The 16,347-nt window shown below is 38.8% G+C and overlaps 1 protein-coding gene across 2 annotated transcripts in view; it reads left to right on the forward strand.

The window, feature by feature from the left end:
- SPAG16 (sperm associated antigen 16) overlaps positions 1-16,347 on the forward strand; it is a 510,294-nt gene that overhangs the window by 215,251 nt on the left and 278,696 nt on the right. The gene's annotated exons all lie outside the window — the stretch shown is intronic.

Raw genomic sequence — 16,347 nt, forward strand, 5'->3', positions numbered from 1 at the left:
GCCTCATCAAGAATTATTCATCAGAAGACTTATTAAAAAATCTTCTTGTATCAAGAAGATAAAGCTTAGCTCTCACTTATGGTAGTTTAGCTCTCTCAGGAGTAACTCAGGCTTACTTGAAAATACACCCCATTGAAAACAATCATAGTCAACTGATGACATTGTGTTTGTCAGTGTTTATAGTGAAGGTGCTTCAGTGATAATGGCAAGAAAGAAGTAATTTGCCCTGTGCTTATTATTGTAGTTTAATAGTAAGAGTACCAGCATAATCCATTTACGAAGAGTTTGTCTTTAATTGGGCCAATAAGAAAGAAACAATGGGATTTAAGAACAAGTTTGAATCATACAAGCTTTGTAAATTATATTAAAAATCAAATTTGAATCATATAAGCTTTATAAATGATATTAAGAAAGAACTCAGATATTGCTGATGTTACTGTCATCTCCTGTCCAGTCTAATACGCAGTATGCATTGTGAAGTCAAAGGTTTTCACAGCCGGTGTCCATTGTTTTCTGTGGGTTTTTCAGGCTATGTGGCTGTGTTCGGGAAGAATTTATTCCAGACATTTCGCTTGCACCTGTGGCTGGCATCTGCAGAGGATGGTGGCATGGAAGTATGTGGGGGATGATGATGATGATGATGATGATGATGATGATGATGATGATGATACTTGTGTAACCCTTGGTTGTAGTAAATCAGTTCATCCCAACCAAGTATATATACCCCCACATATTCCCATGCCGCCATTCTCTGAAGATGCCAGCCACAGATGCAGGTGAAACATCAGGAATAAATTCTTCTAGAACATGACCACATAGCCTGGAAAACTACACAGTATACACTTCTTAAACCCAGAGACCATGGCTAGGATTAGCAGGTGGGTACAGAGAGGGTATGAGCAAATGGCCTGATCAAGGGGGCAGGGGGCTCTATACTGATCACCTAAATCTGCATGCAAAGGTTGAGGCTTTTGAGAAGATCTCTACATTTTCCCAGTTAGCACCTCTACTACATCTCTCGCATTGCCTTTGTGCCTGACATGGTTGGACCTGTGCATCCTGGGCTACTAACTCAAATTATTTTTTGCTCCCTGCCAATCAAGTCAGTGTCATGTTATTTTGACACAAAATATGATTAATGCTAACCAAGTTTCCTTATGATCATGGCTCTCCGTTGGCTTAGAAACAAAACGAAAGCATGGTTAACTGACTGAAGAAGAATTCACATGTGACAGTTTATGATTTGAAGAAGAAATGCAGTTTCACATGGTGATGAGTTTTATTTCAGCACTATTTTGTTTTATAGTTATTGTAATATTTAATATATATGCACCTTTCTGAAGTGAAATGCAGTCTTATTTCTTGAAAAACATTGCTAGGCTCCTTGGCCTTGTAAATACTCTGGACAATCTACAATATCAGTGTTGCATATACAGACAAAAGATGGTTTAAAAAGAGCATCCTGGTTAAAACAAAACAAAACAAAAACCTTCTGCAGTTTCATGAGCACAATGACAGCTTGAAATGGCAGTATTTTTGTATCCTGAGAAAGAGGTTTCATAGTGCTGAGCCTCTTCAAGCAGAAATGAGAGATAAAAGCTCTCTGTAATCTAAAACTGACAATGTCAGATGCTTGAGTAGCAAAAAATGGATTAGTGGCGTCTTTGTTATCTCTTGGGATCAATCTAAAGAAGTAGGAACCCAAGATGTTTTCCCTTTCTTTTATTTTTCCTTTTTATACTGTGAGAGTACTCAAATGACTTTTGAAATCAGCGGAGTCCACTTTTTCCCCCGGGAGATAAAATGGGGTATCCTGCAGGGTGAGTGAAACTGAATATGCAACTGGAAGTTATTGAACTGTAGCTATTAAGGAGTATATCTGGACAGCATTCACAGAATTATGTATAAGAAAATTTCAATATTATTGTTCCTGCTGATACCATTACTGCTATAATTTAATTAATTATGCTTTTTCTACAAAGTCCTCCCCACCCTTTTAACTGCCCCCATAAGGTAGGTTACCCTCAGAAGTGGTAACAACGTCAGCGTCTTATAACAGAGCAAAATTTGAATCTTCCTGGTCCTAGTTTTACACTGTAATGGCTCCGACACAATGTGAATGTTATCTTTAGAATTATTTGCAAATCTTTTCTCCTCAGTCACAGTATGACAAGCGCTATTGTAAAACAAATATGATTCATGGTTTCTGCGTAAGGCGGGAGGTACATAGGCTGCAAATAATATTCCAGGCAGCTGCCACATTGCAGAATTAATGCAGTTTGACTCCACTTTAACTGCCATAGCTCCATCCTTTGGAATCTTGGGATTTGTAGTTTGCTGTAGCACCAGAGCTTTCTGACAAAGTCGGCTAAATATCTCACAAAACTACAAATCCCAGAATTCCATAACATGGAGCCATGGCAGTTAATGTGGTATCAAACTGCATTAATTCTGCAGTGTAGATGCAGCCCCAGTTTTACTGAGATTTTCTCTGCTTGTCAGTGTAACTGAATCAGATCATGGCAAACAGGCTTTGTATGTCTGTGAGAGCAGATGTGACATATGACATGCCAATGCAGTTGGAAGTCATGTATACAAAGCAGTTCTCATGATGTATTGTAGTAGGAAACATTCAGCCCTCCAGATGTTGTTAGATTATACTTTTATGATTTGAATGAGTGGATGCAAAACTGGGGAAGAGGACTGCTGTTCCATTCCCATTTCATCTCCAGGATAAACTATTGTTCCCCCTTGATCAGCTGTCTGAAGAGAGCTTTTGCAACTCGTGTTGAATGTACCTCTTTAATGTTTTTCACTTTTTAAAAGCATTTCATTTGATAGTTAACAACTATGTATGTGAGCAATGGGAGATAAGGTCCTCTGTTGATATCCTGCTGGTTGTTAAAGGAAGATAAATCCTCATATCTCTAGAGGCAAATTTAGCTAGGCTGACAAAATGTAGAGTTTATTGAATGCAACATTTAGAAAGATATTTTCTGATCCTCCATCAAACCCTGGATGAATTATCCTGTCCCAGTGGTTAGGCAGAGTGTGGCAGTATGTCCTGTAACAAGATACTCACAAGTGAGTATTTCTTGTGATCATACTCAACAATACATCTCCTAAAATTAAAATTCTGATTTGTTTCTAGTAGTTAGGGAATGTGATAGGAGCTCTGTGATAGAAGCTAACAACACTGGCATCATTATGGATATTAATTCCATGAACAGAATTTTACTCACAGAACAAAGTATGTCTGTTTGAAATATGCAGAAGAGGACTGTTCCTTCCTACAGACCCAGAACTACATCCCAAACTATACATAAGGGCTCTCTAAGTAGATTTTCAGGGAGTTCAGAGAATGGACAACTGAGAAAAATTCCCTTCCTTCCTTTCCCCAGAGGGTCCCCCAGTAAGAGTATCTATTCCACCAAGATGACTGTGTTCAGCTTGGTTTCTGGGCATGCCACTTGGTGCCTGTTTGTATTATCCTCTGGTCCAGATGTGAAGCTTTCATATTTTTTTCAGTCTTTCGCCTATGTGCAAAAATATGCAGTGCAATTGCTTTCTGAAAAAGAAGGCTGACCCTCTGCATCATCGAGTATGTTTAGCCAATGAGTGAAATCTCAAACCTGTGACTGACATTTGTGGCCTGTCATCTCTAACTGCCAATTCTCCGTTTCCTTGGTGAGTGTTACAACTCTGCCAGAAAATCTAGTTCTGGAGAAAAGTCTAGCTTAAGTCTGTTTTATGGAGCTCCTTGTAAAGGTTGCCCCAAAAAAACAAAGATATAGTTGGTATGGAGGAGGTGTGGAACAAAGCAGAGTAAAAGCTACATTACAGTTATGGCATTCCCAGTTCTGTGGAGTCTGTTGTTTTTCTTGACTTGTTTGGTGCAAAAATATTATAAAATACATTAAATTCCATTGTATGAGAGAGAGTTAGGGCTCTCCCACTTTTTGTGTCATGGTACCCACTCCCTTTGAAGACTGTTCATCAGATGGAGAACTAGACTGATTTTGCCAGTGAGAAAGGGAAAAGACACATTATACCTGAAGACCAGTGAGGCTCCTCTTCTATTTGGCTAAACATATTATGGTAGGAGGAAGAGAAAAAGGAAGAGGAGGAAAAAAACCACCTCAGCTCCCATGAGAGTTGTAAGCTGAATTGTCTGGCCCAGACTCTCCCCAGATTCAGCTTGTACTGCAAACAAGATCTGAAGAGGAGGACATCTGAGAATATTGTTATACATAGCTGGGAAGCTGATTAGAGCTGGAAGTCATGGAGAAGAGAAGGTTAAGAGGTGATATGATAGCCCTGTGTAAATATTTGAAAGGATGTCATATTGAGGAGGGAGCAAGCTTGTTTTCTGCTGCTCCAGAAAACAACGGATGCAAGCTACAGGAAAAGAGATTCCACCTCAACATTAGGAGGAACTTCCTGACAGTAAAGGCTGTTTGGCAGTAGAACACACTCCCTCGGAGAGTGGTGGAGTCATCGCCCTTGGACGTCTTTAAACAGAAGCCATCTGTCTGGTAAACAGAAACCATCTGTCCCCGAGGCAACCCTACCATGTATCCAAGCTGGCGCTTTGTGCCGGTCTGGATACCGCCATAGTTGTGTGATCCTTTGTTTAGGGGTTCACACTTTATAATAGAGTCAGAGAACAAGGAAGACTGCAACTTCAGCAAAATATTTTCATGACACCTGACATTAACACAAATCCTAGTTCCCTGCATGTTAAGATGTTTTATCATTTTAACCTGAAATCTTGAACAAGTGGAATTTTTACAGTGAGACGGCTGCAAGAAATATTATTTCCTTTATCTGCACTGCCTTTGACCTGAATGTAAAGAGTGTGGCCAGCACATCTAATGAAAGTGAGATTAAATACATGATGGTGAGGTTATATACATGGTTGAAATGGATTCCCTTAGCTAATAGATATGTGCACAGGGAGGGCAAATGTAGCCCAACCAGATCAGTGTCCTGATATCTGCAACTTCCCATCTCTAGAAGCTTATGGGATGGAGCAAGTTAGAAGCCTCCTGGTGCGTTCCCCCTCTGACCCTGAAAATGGAGAGAGATTTGGTCATAACAGACTTCCTGTTAGCAAACATCTGAATCTGCAGTTGGATATGAACAGTCACAGTATGCCCATGTTAAAATGAGCTTGCTTCTACCTGTGAACTTGTGATCGCCAATCTAACAGTTTAGATGGCTCCTAAATAATTTTAGAAAGCTTTTGGGAAATCATTTTGTGAAATAAGAGCAGCATTAAGAATCTATAATGTGTGACTGCCTGAGCCATTTGCTTGGTTTAGGTAGCAAACAGGCAAAAGCTTATTGTGTTCTGACAGCGATGGTGAGGCTGGAAGTTTAAATGACATTGGTCAAACAGCAGGAAAGGCAGTCAATAGTATTTCAGGTTACCTGCCATTCAGATTCATCCAATTAATCTGGTCAATGCCAAAGTGCAGTAAAGTGCAATTTGGGAATGAGAAGTCAGACAGAATGCATAGTCTTGGTTTTTCCTTCAGTGAGATTCTGAGAAGATGAATTTGCATTGATTGCTTTTTATGACTATTCAAGTTCATTTTAGCCTATTTTGACCTTGTTGTTTGATATTTTATTTCTTATTACAAATTAGTTTTAATAAAAGTATGAAATAGATTTTTTGAAAATAATTAAAAATCTTCATTTCATTGCAGTAGTGTTGCTTTAATAGACATTTAATAACCTGTATTTATATAGCACATGGGGTTGTTGATTGATTCTACATATTATTCTCAGTATTATTACCTGCATATTACAGTTAACTGGGTTCTGAGTTACCAGCAATGAAGCCACCTAACAAGTGCACAGTTATGGTAACATTTGAACTAAGGAATTCATCATAGCTGAGACTCCCTCCAGATAGATTTTTAAAAAAGTTTGGAAGTCCCAGATTTTGTATTTGTATTTTCTGATTTTTATTTTGTAGGTCTCGATAATGTTTTGTTCATTCTAAAGTGTTTTCTGGGAGCTCCCAACATTACCAAGGACTTTTCATTTCCGCTCCCCAGCTCAGTTTAAAGTTGCCCAGTATTTTCCAAAATGAGATGTATCTGCACTGGCCTGCATTTTGTACTTCTTTGGAAGCAGCATGGACGCAGCTGTTGTTTCCAGGACACAGACTCAACAGAGAGTAAACCTGGGAAAGAGAAATGCTAGCACTAGAACAAAATGATCCTAATGCTTCACTAGGGTAATATTGCTGAATTACTTTAGCACTTTGACTGCAACACTTGGATAGTAATAATTAAGTTCAATGGAGATTGGTGAAAAGCAGTTTCTGAAATGTTGCACAAGTCTGATTCCTCTCCTTGTTTACTGTGACTCACGTCACTCTGTCCACCAATTCTTCTCTTAAATTGAATGAAAAGAACAAAATTAACATTAATTAAAATTAAATTCTTGCCTTAAGAAGAAGAGCCCTCCATCTGTGTCAACTGTCATCATCAGATCTGGGAGGGAGTGAAAAAAGACAGGCCCAATTTCATCAGGTCTAGCTGTGAATTCTGTGACTTATGTCACTCTCTTTTATCTTATTTTATTTTACTGTATTGTATTCTCTGTATTTTTATTGCTGTAACACGCCCGGATTCCTTGTGATTGGGCGGACTATAAATAAATAAATAAATAAATATAATCATCATCATCATCATCATCATCATCATCATCATCTTTGGGAGGGGAAGGGGAGAGGACAAAAGAGAGAGGTAATAAAAGAGACTCAGGATATTTCAAGAAAGAATATGGATGCTGTGATGGGTCTCTGAGCCCTCCTCCCTTTTCCTGCCTTGGGACCATCTTATACAATCTATGCTGTCAGCACCTACTGAATTGACCCCCCCCTCTTTTTCCTAGTAACTCAGTAGGAAGTTACTTTGGGATTACTTTATGTTTCTGATGCTGCAGAGACATTCCTTCTCTCCTCTTCACCTCCAACCATGGTGAGGGGATGAAACCAAACCAAATCATTATTGAATCATTTCCTGTATTGCTATGTCCTCCCTCCAGTCCATCTCCCCTGATCCAGGCCTCGGAGGTAGAGAAGAACTGTTGGCCCTCATCCCCTTCCCCTTCTCCTTTTGTGTCATGCCTTTTTTAGATTGTAAGCCTTAGGGCAGGGAACTGTCCAATTAAAAAGATTGTATGTACAGCGCTGTGTAAATTTACAGCGCTTTATAAATAAAGGTTAATAATAATAATAACAAAGCAAAATGATATGTCTTATGTGAGGGATACATTTCCCCCAGGCACATTTAGAAATGGAAAGATACAAAGTTGGCCATTCCAGCTAAATCAAACAAAGAATCAAAAGATCCTAACACAGCTAACATTCCCTAATGCTACTCACAGAACAGATGGGATTTGTAGTCCTTGATGTTCATGGGATTAGCAGAGAGATGGGATTCCATGGTCTGGCTCCACCAGCCTCCTCTCATGCAGCTACTGCTCCAGATATTCCGTTATTTAAAAACCTTCTCCTGGTGGTCCTTCCCTAGCTTTTTATAACCTCTGCTCAGTCCCATATCAAAGGTTTGCACTTCTGCCCAACTGTTCATCTCATTGAGCAATTGCTATACCGTATTTTCATTCTGTTATACTGAGCCTCATTAAAATGTAACTGAGCTTCTTCCCACCTTTTAACCTTTTGTTAACCAGGAAGACAGTTCTGATAATGAGAGAACTCCTCATTATCACAGATGTGAAGCTGGCACTATGAAGGTAAAAGAAAAATAAAGAGAGCTGGAAATCCTTGAGACCCCCCCCCCCCCCCATTTTGAAGGTACCACTAGTCCCTTAGGTAAGATCATTGTGACCTCTCTGATGATATGACTTTCCAAGATTGTACATAAGACATTCTGAAACTATGTGGATGAACAGGCCTTGTTCCTGTAGTGTTAGGCTACATGCATCACTTTTCTTCTTCTTCAGAGCTTAGAAAAGTTATTTTTTATTTGGACCATGACTATTAGCCATGTTGACGGGGAAGATTCTCGGAATCATAATCTGGAAAAAGCTATGATGCTATGATAAGGCTGCTGAATATAACGTAGCATAGGACTCATTAAAATGTAACTGAGCTTCTTCCCACCTTTTAACCTTTTGTTAACCAGGAAGACACTAATTGTGTATTCAAGTGACTGAGCTGCAGCAAATGTATTTATATTTAGACATTGGTTTCTGCTTTTAGACACAGAATTTAATACAATGACTTCTCACACTAGAGTTCAATACTGACGTTTCTGTATAGAAATAGTTTCATACTTTGTTTCCAGTTGCTTGGTTTTGATGGGAGACTGCCTACACATTTTGTGTTCATTATTTGTAATCTACCATGCTTAGATGGAAGTCAAAAGCATAATGATAAGGCTGCAAACGGAAAAGGTTTTTTGGTTTTTTAAAGTGTATTCCTTACACACTATTGAGCCTGAGCATCCCTGTAGCTCATTTGTGAACTGAAGCTTCACTAACATTTCTGTGTAGTTTCTTGATATAATTTTTTATCTGAGTAGCTTGCTATTTAAAACTAAACACTAACACTTTATCTCAGCATTTCTTCTCTAGTTTCTGTATCGCACTTTACTAGCAAACGCTTTTGTTTATGTTTTTAAAAATAGTTCCCTTATTTTTAAATAAAAGCAAATGCAGCCCATTTGTCATATAATATCATTAGCATGGTAATTGTAGAAAAGTGCAATGCAGAATTTAAGACAAAAATAAAATAAAAAACCTTCTTGGTAAGAAGACTAATGAGGCATATTTTAGATTAGTTCAGTGTTATACATAACCATGACAAAAAAAAATGGGCCTTTATATATATATTACCTAATTATTGGTACATTTTCTCTTGTTCCAGTTCACCATAATTATACTTCAAGAGCCTTACAAGTTGTTATTGTTGAATCTCTAAATGATAACAGTCTGGAATTCTGTGTCCATTTAATGGCATACCCATATTTTATCATTCACTCTAGTGACACAGCATGTGGCACATAGTCCTTTTTGGAAACTTTATATCACTTAAATAACTGATTTTGTTTGGTTATTACATGGTTTCAAGTCACCTCTGACTTATGGTGACCCTATCTTATAGTGTCCCCTTTTTTCTGGGCAAGGTCCTGGGACATGTGGCCTGTCAGATTACTGAAGACAGTCAAGGAAGAAAGTGCAACAACAGGTTTATACTTGAGTTATTATATCATGTCTTAACCTTCTCTTCTCCAAGCTAAACATAGGGCACGGTTTCCATTTTAGTCACCCTCCCCTGGACAAGCTCAAGCTTGTCAGTGTGCTAACAATGTACAGTCGCTCCTCATTTCTCACAGACTTGGGATCCGCGTTCTTGAATATGCATGGAGGGGCAACCTCCCTTATTGTCAATAGGGTGAGTCTCCGTTTTCGCGGGGGGGGGGGGTCTGGAACGGATCCCCCATGAAAAAAGAGGGTCAACTGTACTATGTTCTAACAGTGGTTGACAAGTTGGAAGGCAGTAGGAACAGAGGAAGACTCCATTACAGATGGATGTGCTCAATCAATAAAACCTCGGCTCTGAGTTTGCAAGACCTGAGAAGGGTAGTTAATGATGAGGTCTGTTAATGACTTGGAGTTTTCTCATTCATGGAGTCACCATAAGTTGAAGTCAGATTAACTGCAGTTAACAACAGTAAATCAGATCCAGGTTTTTTTTTTTTTAATGAAATAGATTATCTAGATCTGTTTCAGTCTGGCTCCAGGCCTGGTTATGGGATGGAGATAGTTTGATTGCCTTGGTAGATGACCTGCAGTGGGAACCAGAGAAGGGAAGTGTGCCCACGTTGGTTCTGCTAGACCTCTCAGTGACTTCCAATACCATTGATCATGATATTCCTCTGGGCTGCTTTTCTATGAGGGAGACACTGTTTACAGTGGCTTCATTACTTCCTGGAGGGCTGTATTAAGACGGTTTTGCTTAGAGCAATGGTTCTCAACCTTCCTAATGCCATGACCCTTTAATACAGTTCCTCATGTTGTGGTGACCCCCAACCATACAATTATTTTCATCGCTACATGCAAATATGTGTTTTCCTATGGTCTTAGGCGACCCCTGTAATAGGGTCGTTCGACTCCCAACCCACAGGTTGGGAACCACTGGCTTAAGAGAGTCCTGATCAACACCTCGGTGTTCTGTTCAGTTCAGTTTCCCATGGTGTTAAAAATCCGCATGAAACCACCGGGAGAGGTTGACCAGAGATTTGAGCTTTGTGTCACTAATATGCTCATAATGGCCAGTACTATATCTCCTCTTCATCTAACTGCAAGGTAGCTGTTTCGTTTTTGAACCAGTGTTTGTTTTCAGTAATAGATGGAATGACAACAAACAAATAGGAAACTTAATCCAGACAAAACAGAGAGGCTTTTGATCATTTGAAAGGCAGGTCAGAGAACAGAGATTCAGCTTATGCTGGATGGAATTACACTCCGCTGAAATCTCAGGTTCATAGTTTGGTCATACTCCTGGACTCCACTCTTAGTCTATAGGCCTAGGTGTTAGCAGTGACCAGAAAGTGTTGACGCTATTAAAATGAGTGTGCCAGCTATGTCTGTTCTTAAGATGTCAGGTCTGGCCATGATAACATGTTTTGATTCCTGTAATGTGTTCTAGGTGCTCTGCCTTTGGAAACTGAAAATTTCAGCTGGTCTAAAATACCGTGACTATACTGATGACTGGGGTGGTCATACAACTACCTTGTTGAAGCAGCTCCTCTGGTTACCGGTCTATTTCCAGACAATTCAAATTCCCCATTGTGACCTATAAAGCCCCATATAGCTTAAATCTGGACTACCTGAAATCCTGTATCTTCCCAAATGAGCCTGCCCAAGTTTTAAGATCTTTAACTATCACAGGTATGTCTGGTGAGGACTTGGGAGAGAGCCTTCTCAATGGCCAAGGGAGGCTTGGTTGGCCTCACCTCCCATTTTTCTTCCCAGCAGACAAAGACCTTCCATTGGATTACAGCAATGAGTGTACTATTTCCTAATATGTAATAGATTTTAATGTGTGTTAAACAGTTTTGAACTAAGCTTTTTAAGTGAATTCTTGTTTAGGGCTTTTTAAATGTTTGTGTTGCAGATTGTCTTAGCTATTTAGTTTTAACATTCTATGCTTCTTTGAGTCTCAAAAGGGAGAAAAGCAGGATATAAATTAAATAAATAATTTCCTTGCCAAGATTTGTTCAGATGAAGTTTGCCATTGCCATTGCCATCATCTGAGGCTGAGTGTGATTTACCCAAAGTCTCTCCTGGGGGTTTCTGTGACTGAGCAGGAATTCAGATCCTGATATCCTAGAGTCCTAGTCTGCCATTCAAACCTCTGCACCACACTAGCCCTCCTTTTACAACTTGGGAAAGTAACATATGATAGAGACATCATCTATTTTATTTCTATTCTACTTTTCAAAGCAACTTGCAACAGTTTAAAAAAAAAAAAGAACCCAAAAACTCACAAATAAATTATTTCATCTTAGTCCAGCGCTCAGACCACTACATCATGCTGGCTTTCTAGATATTTGATTAGTGATTTGAAATGTCTACCCAGGGAGCTGGCAGCCAATGATACTGCCAATAAAACATACTTGAATACAAACGTAACACTGTAAATTGCAATACTCTGGTCGTGTAAATTACTGTTTGTTGGGTGCCTTCATGCCCTCTTTTTTGCTCAGATTCAATGAACACAAGCAGGCCTTCAAGTAAGTCAGCATGCCCTTTGTTTATCGTATAGGTATTCTCTGTCTGCACATTCTCTGTCACAGAGGGATCGCCTCAGTACATACAAGAACATGAAGCCTACTTTTTATTTCATGTAACACTAAAAACCAGTCCCAGGCTCTATAATCCCTTCTAACATAGAGTAGTATTTTCTCCCTCCATCTGGCTTGCTACATGCCTGTCCCTAGACCTGAACATCTGGGTAATTGGCTAGAAGATATAAGTTAAACCTACCTGCCCTGTGGTCTAAAGGAATTGCCTCTCTTCAGGTTTCTTAATGTACTGCCATTCACCATCAACATGATAATTTGTTTATTGCAATTTTAATGTGATTTACATTGCAATGTTGTTGATTTTGTTTGTTTTTATTTCCTTGAAAGCTGATTGCAAAACTAGAAATGAGTGGAATATAAGGTTGTTGGGGGTTTTTTTTAGATAAGCAAAATAAAAATGGGATGAAGAAGCCAACATTATCAAAAGATGTGTTCATCCAATGACAAGTATACCATCTAAGGGTTGTGCCACTGTTCCCCTACCCCGCCCCAAAAAGCAGCATGTAGGAAAAATATGTATGTGCTATATATACAAGAGTCCTGCCCAATGTGTGCAATATGGATGTGTCAAATTCTTAGGTGATTTATGAGGCAACTAAAAAGACTGTGACCTCATGGTTAGAAATATAAAATGTATTACAACTGTAAATGTCAGAAAGTTATAATTCTTTGACCTTAAAAAGAAATATTTTTTATAATATCATACACTAAATAAACAATAGTTTTAATATCTGTGAAATGTCAAGCCTCCAACTGTAAGAAAACAAAAAGGTTATTTCAATCTCAATCCTATATATGCTAGAGGTGAGTCCTGTTGAACTCAGTAACACTTCTACAGTAATGTTGCCACCAAAATTAGACACACAGATATGTAAAACTGCAATAAAATTCATACATGGTGCCTCTAGTGAAAGTCAAAGCATGCTTAACACAGAGCAGATGAGAGGTAATGCTTCTACTAGCGTACCTTCATCCTGGGTAGAGTTGGCAATGGACGTGCCTATAAACTCTCTCACTCTGTCTCAGACACGTATACACTATAACTCCCAGCAGCCATTATCAGCATAGCCATTGGTGAGAAATATTGGGGGCCACAGTTCAACAGTAGCTAGAGGGCTGAACTTTCTCCACCTTGTCCACCTCCAATCTCCAAGATTATTACAATGGAAATCATATATCTCCCCACCCACCCACCTACCCCATAAAAATGACGAAATGAATGACATGAAGCTAACCTTACAAAGGGTAATGTGTTCATCTTTCATATTAATTTAGAAATGTGAACTGGCAGATTAACATTGTATTTTTAAATCAGTTTAGAAATATCTACTTGTGTAAGCCTTTAATAATTTCACAGAACTTGCCAAGTGGCAAGTTTCATGTCGCATTCTTTCTAAATGTGTAAAGAACGCAGCAGTGATTCTAACCATCTGTGAAAAAGCTGCCATGCAACAGAAACCTAGAAATTGCTTACAATAACGACAATAATGTTAATCCCAAAATCTAAGGACCGATGATGTTACAGAAAAAATCTACACATTCCAAGTTGGTCAGTTCCTTTCCTTTTATTGCAGAACACAGTTTTATCATTTCACTCTCCAAAGAAAATGTATATAATGAAAGTAAATGTAGACAATTGAAATTACTGGCTAAATCAAATAATCGATACAATTCACAATATTTATTTGTCCCTTCTCTCCCCTTTACTTCACATGACAACATTCCAACTGAATATACTGAAATTTTAGAAACTATTTCAGGCATCAGCAGACACAGCCTGATTAATTTTGGTAATAACCACTTAGCTGTCATTGGATTCAAACAAAATTAATCTTGGCAGACTTCTTTGTGCTGGGGCTTAATGTTTCTAAGAGGGGTCACCCACCCATGATTTATGAAATTTACAAATTGTGAAACAACTACGGTGGCAACTGTGTGTAAGGCTGGAACAATTATAATACCAAAACTTGCATCTTTGAGTGTCTCCACCATCGAAAGGGTTGCGGGAAGCGCCTCCCTTCAGCTTTGTGGACAGAGAAGGATTAAGGCCTAAATCAAATTGCTAGTTCCAAGTAGACTAGAAATCAATGGGAAATTTAACTGTTGTAGCAGATAAAGCTTTTATTAAGCCTTTTCATTGTCCAAGGTATCACCACAATATGCATTCTGAATTTTCTGCATATATCAACAAATTAGTGGGTAGGCTGATTCAGAGGCTAGTTAGGTAGTTAGATTTGAAGATACCAAACTCATCTGTATTAGAGGAATCCTAAACTAGAGGAGACAAATTTAGTGGGGTTAATGCTCTGAGGTTTTAATCTCCAACAAAGAAAACAGTCTGAATATGGCTATCGTTGGCACATTTTACCTGTTACTTTTATAACTGTGTCCAGATGTGGAAATACAATGTGTGTTCATCAGAGAATCTCCGTACATCTGCCGGGAGAAACAGGAACTTCACACAGGAGGTTCTAGGAGATGGCCTAGATTCAAAGGGAGCAATAATAATAATAATAATAATAATAATAATAATAATAATAATACCATCTGTTTATATTCTGCCTTTTCCTGAGGGAATCAAGGTGACTTACAAGACAAATATAACAAAAAAAATCATAAGAATAAAAATTCACAATTATAAACAATCCCATATCCCAACCTTCCCCCAATCATAAAAACATTAGCCGAAGAGCCAAAGAAATTAAACAACAAGATAAATTAAAAATTTCAAATACAGATTTGCTAAAGTTATGGGTAGATTTGAGACAAGACAAGTATCTTCTAGGGGGGGAGCAGGGCCAATGATGTCGGTGATGGTGACTATAGCGCTGCTAAGAGAGACAGAAATTTCATCACCTGGTTTTCACTGCTGTCATGTCCAGCCTGGAGGACGACTCAGAGGACTCAGAGGATGAGCCAGAGCCCCTGGGACCTGAACTTGTAATTGGGGAGCCTGAGGCTGGCTCTAGCTCTGCTAGAGCAGAGTCTGTGGCCCCTCCAGAGGTTCAGCAGCCAAGTCTGCTTGGGCTGAGGATGTGGACATAGAGGAGGATCTGAGAAGCGTACCTACCTTCAGGGCTCTACCTTCAAAGGACCTCTGTCTGTATTGGCAGACTAGCCATCTGCTGATTGGAGCATCTGCAGAAAGTGTGTGCATGTGGGCCTTTGACACTAATGGGACTTGAGATCCTACGTGTTTTAGTATCTACAGTGGTAGTGGTGGTGAAAGCGAACCCCTGCTGATACAGAAGGCTGACGAATTTTACTGCTTTATTTACAATATAAATTATTTGCTACCACATATTGCACATCTATTTAACTTTCCTTTTGCACATGTCTGTGTTTATCATTATGGCCTAAGGTAAGTTGAATGATTATTAACTTTGTAGTAAGAACAAAGGCATCCGATATAAAATAAAATTTATATACTGGTCTCTGTCATTGTTCAGATCCAGTCCATCTGCTAAAGGAAGAGGTGGAGGTGGAAAGGCTGATATCATACATGACGTGGCCTCTTAACTTGTATTCATTTGAATCTACAAGGCCTTTTGTGTTGGATATAATTAAAACCCATGAACAAAGATGAGGCAAAGCTTTTTTGCAAGACCGAGTTGCCAAAAGGAAGGCAGGGGCACCTAATTAATGTTACACATGTGGCACTCTTTGGGGGAATAAATGTGATTTCTTCTTTCAAAAGGCAGCCCAACCATACTTGTCTCACCAACCTGGTTGCTAATTAAATGGTATTTACTTCTGATTTCTCGAGTTGCATTAGCATTTTGTAGAATCACTGTAATTAAAATAGACTAGTGGGGAGGTATCCTTGAAATTGTACATTTTGCATTACATTCCAGTGGCAAGCGCTTATTTCCTTTGATGTACTGTGCATTTTATTTTTATCAGCCAGACTTGCTAAAAATTATTACAAAATACTTTCAGAAAAAAAAGTGGCAGGTTTTATTTAAATACCCCAAACATTTGAAAGAATGACAAGAGAGATGCAGTAGGAAAATAATATTAGTCTCAAAAGTTCCAAAAGTAAAAAGCTGACATTTTTGTCCCTTTTGCCTTTGCTTTAACTTTACATTATTTCACGTTTGCAGGACTTCGTCTGATAAACTTCCAGCATTTGCGGTTTTTTTTCTAATTCAAATCCTGTTTCTCAGCAGGATTTTGCTAGTGTGATAAGGTCCCTAGATTGAACTTGATGATTTTTGGGAGGTATCTTCTATTTCTGTGGTTCTGTACCTCTTACCCTGGCACAAGCTTGGTTTATGGAAATTGGCGCAGTTTCCACTCTCTGTGTTTCATTCTTTACAGGTGTCATAAAGACATTTATGAGGGTTTGGGGGAAGCAATACATCTCTGGGAAATATATAAAATTCATTGCAAGGGCCTTAACTAAGATTTTGACATTATTCTGATGCTGGGAATTATTATGGTAGGTTTAGCATTTTGAAATATAGACATTTGCAGAAAGTTTTGCATAATGGTT

The sequence above is a fragment of the Sceloporus undulatus genome, chromosome 1 (assembly GCF_019175285.1).
Source record: "Sceloporus undulatus isolate JIND9_A2432 ecotype Alabama chromosome 1, SceUnd_v1.1, whole genome shotgun sequence".
Lineage (NCBI taxonomy): Eukaryota > Metazoa > Chordata > Lepidosauria > Squamata > Phrynosomatidae > Sceloporus > Sceloporus undulatus.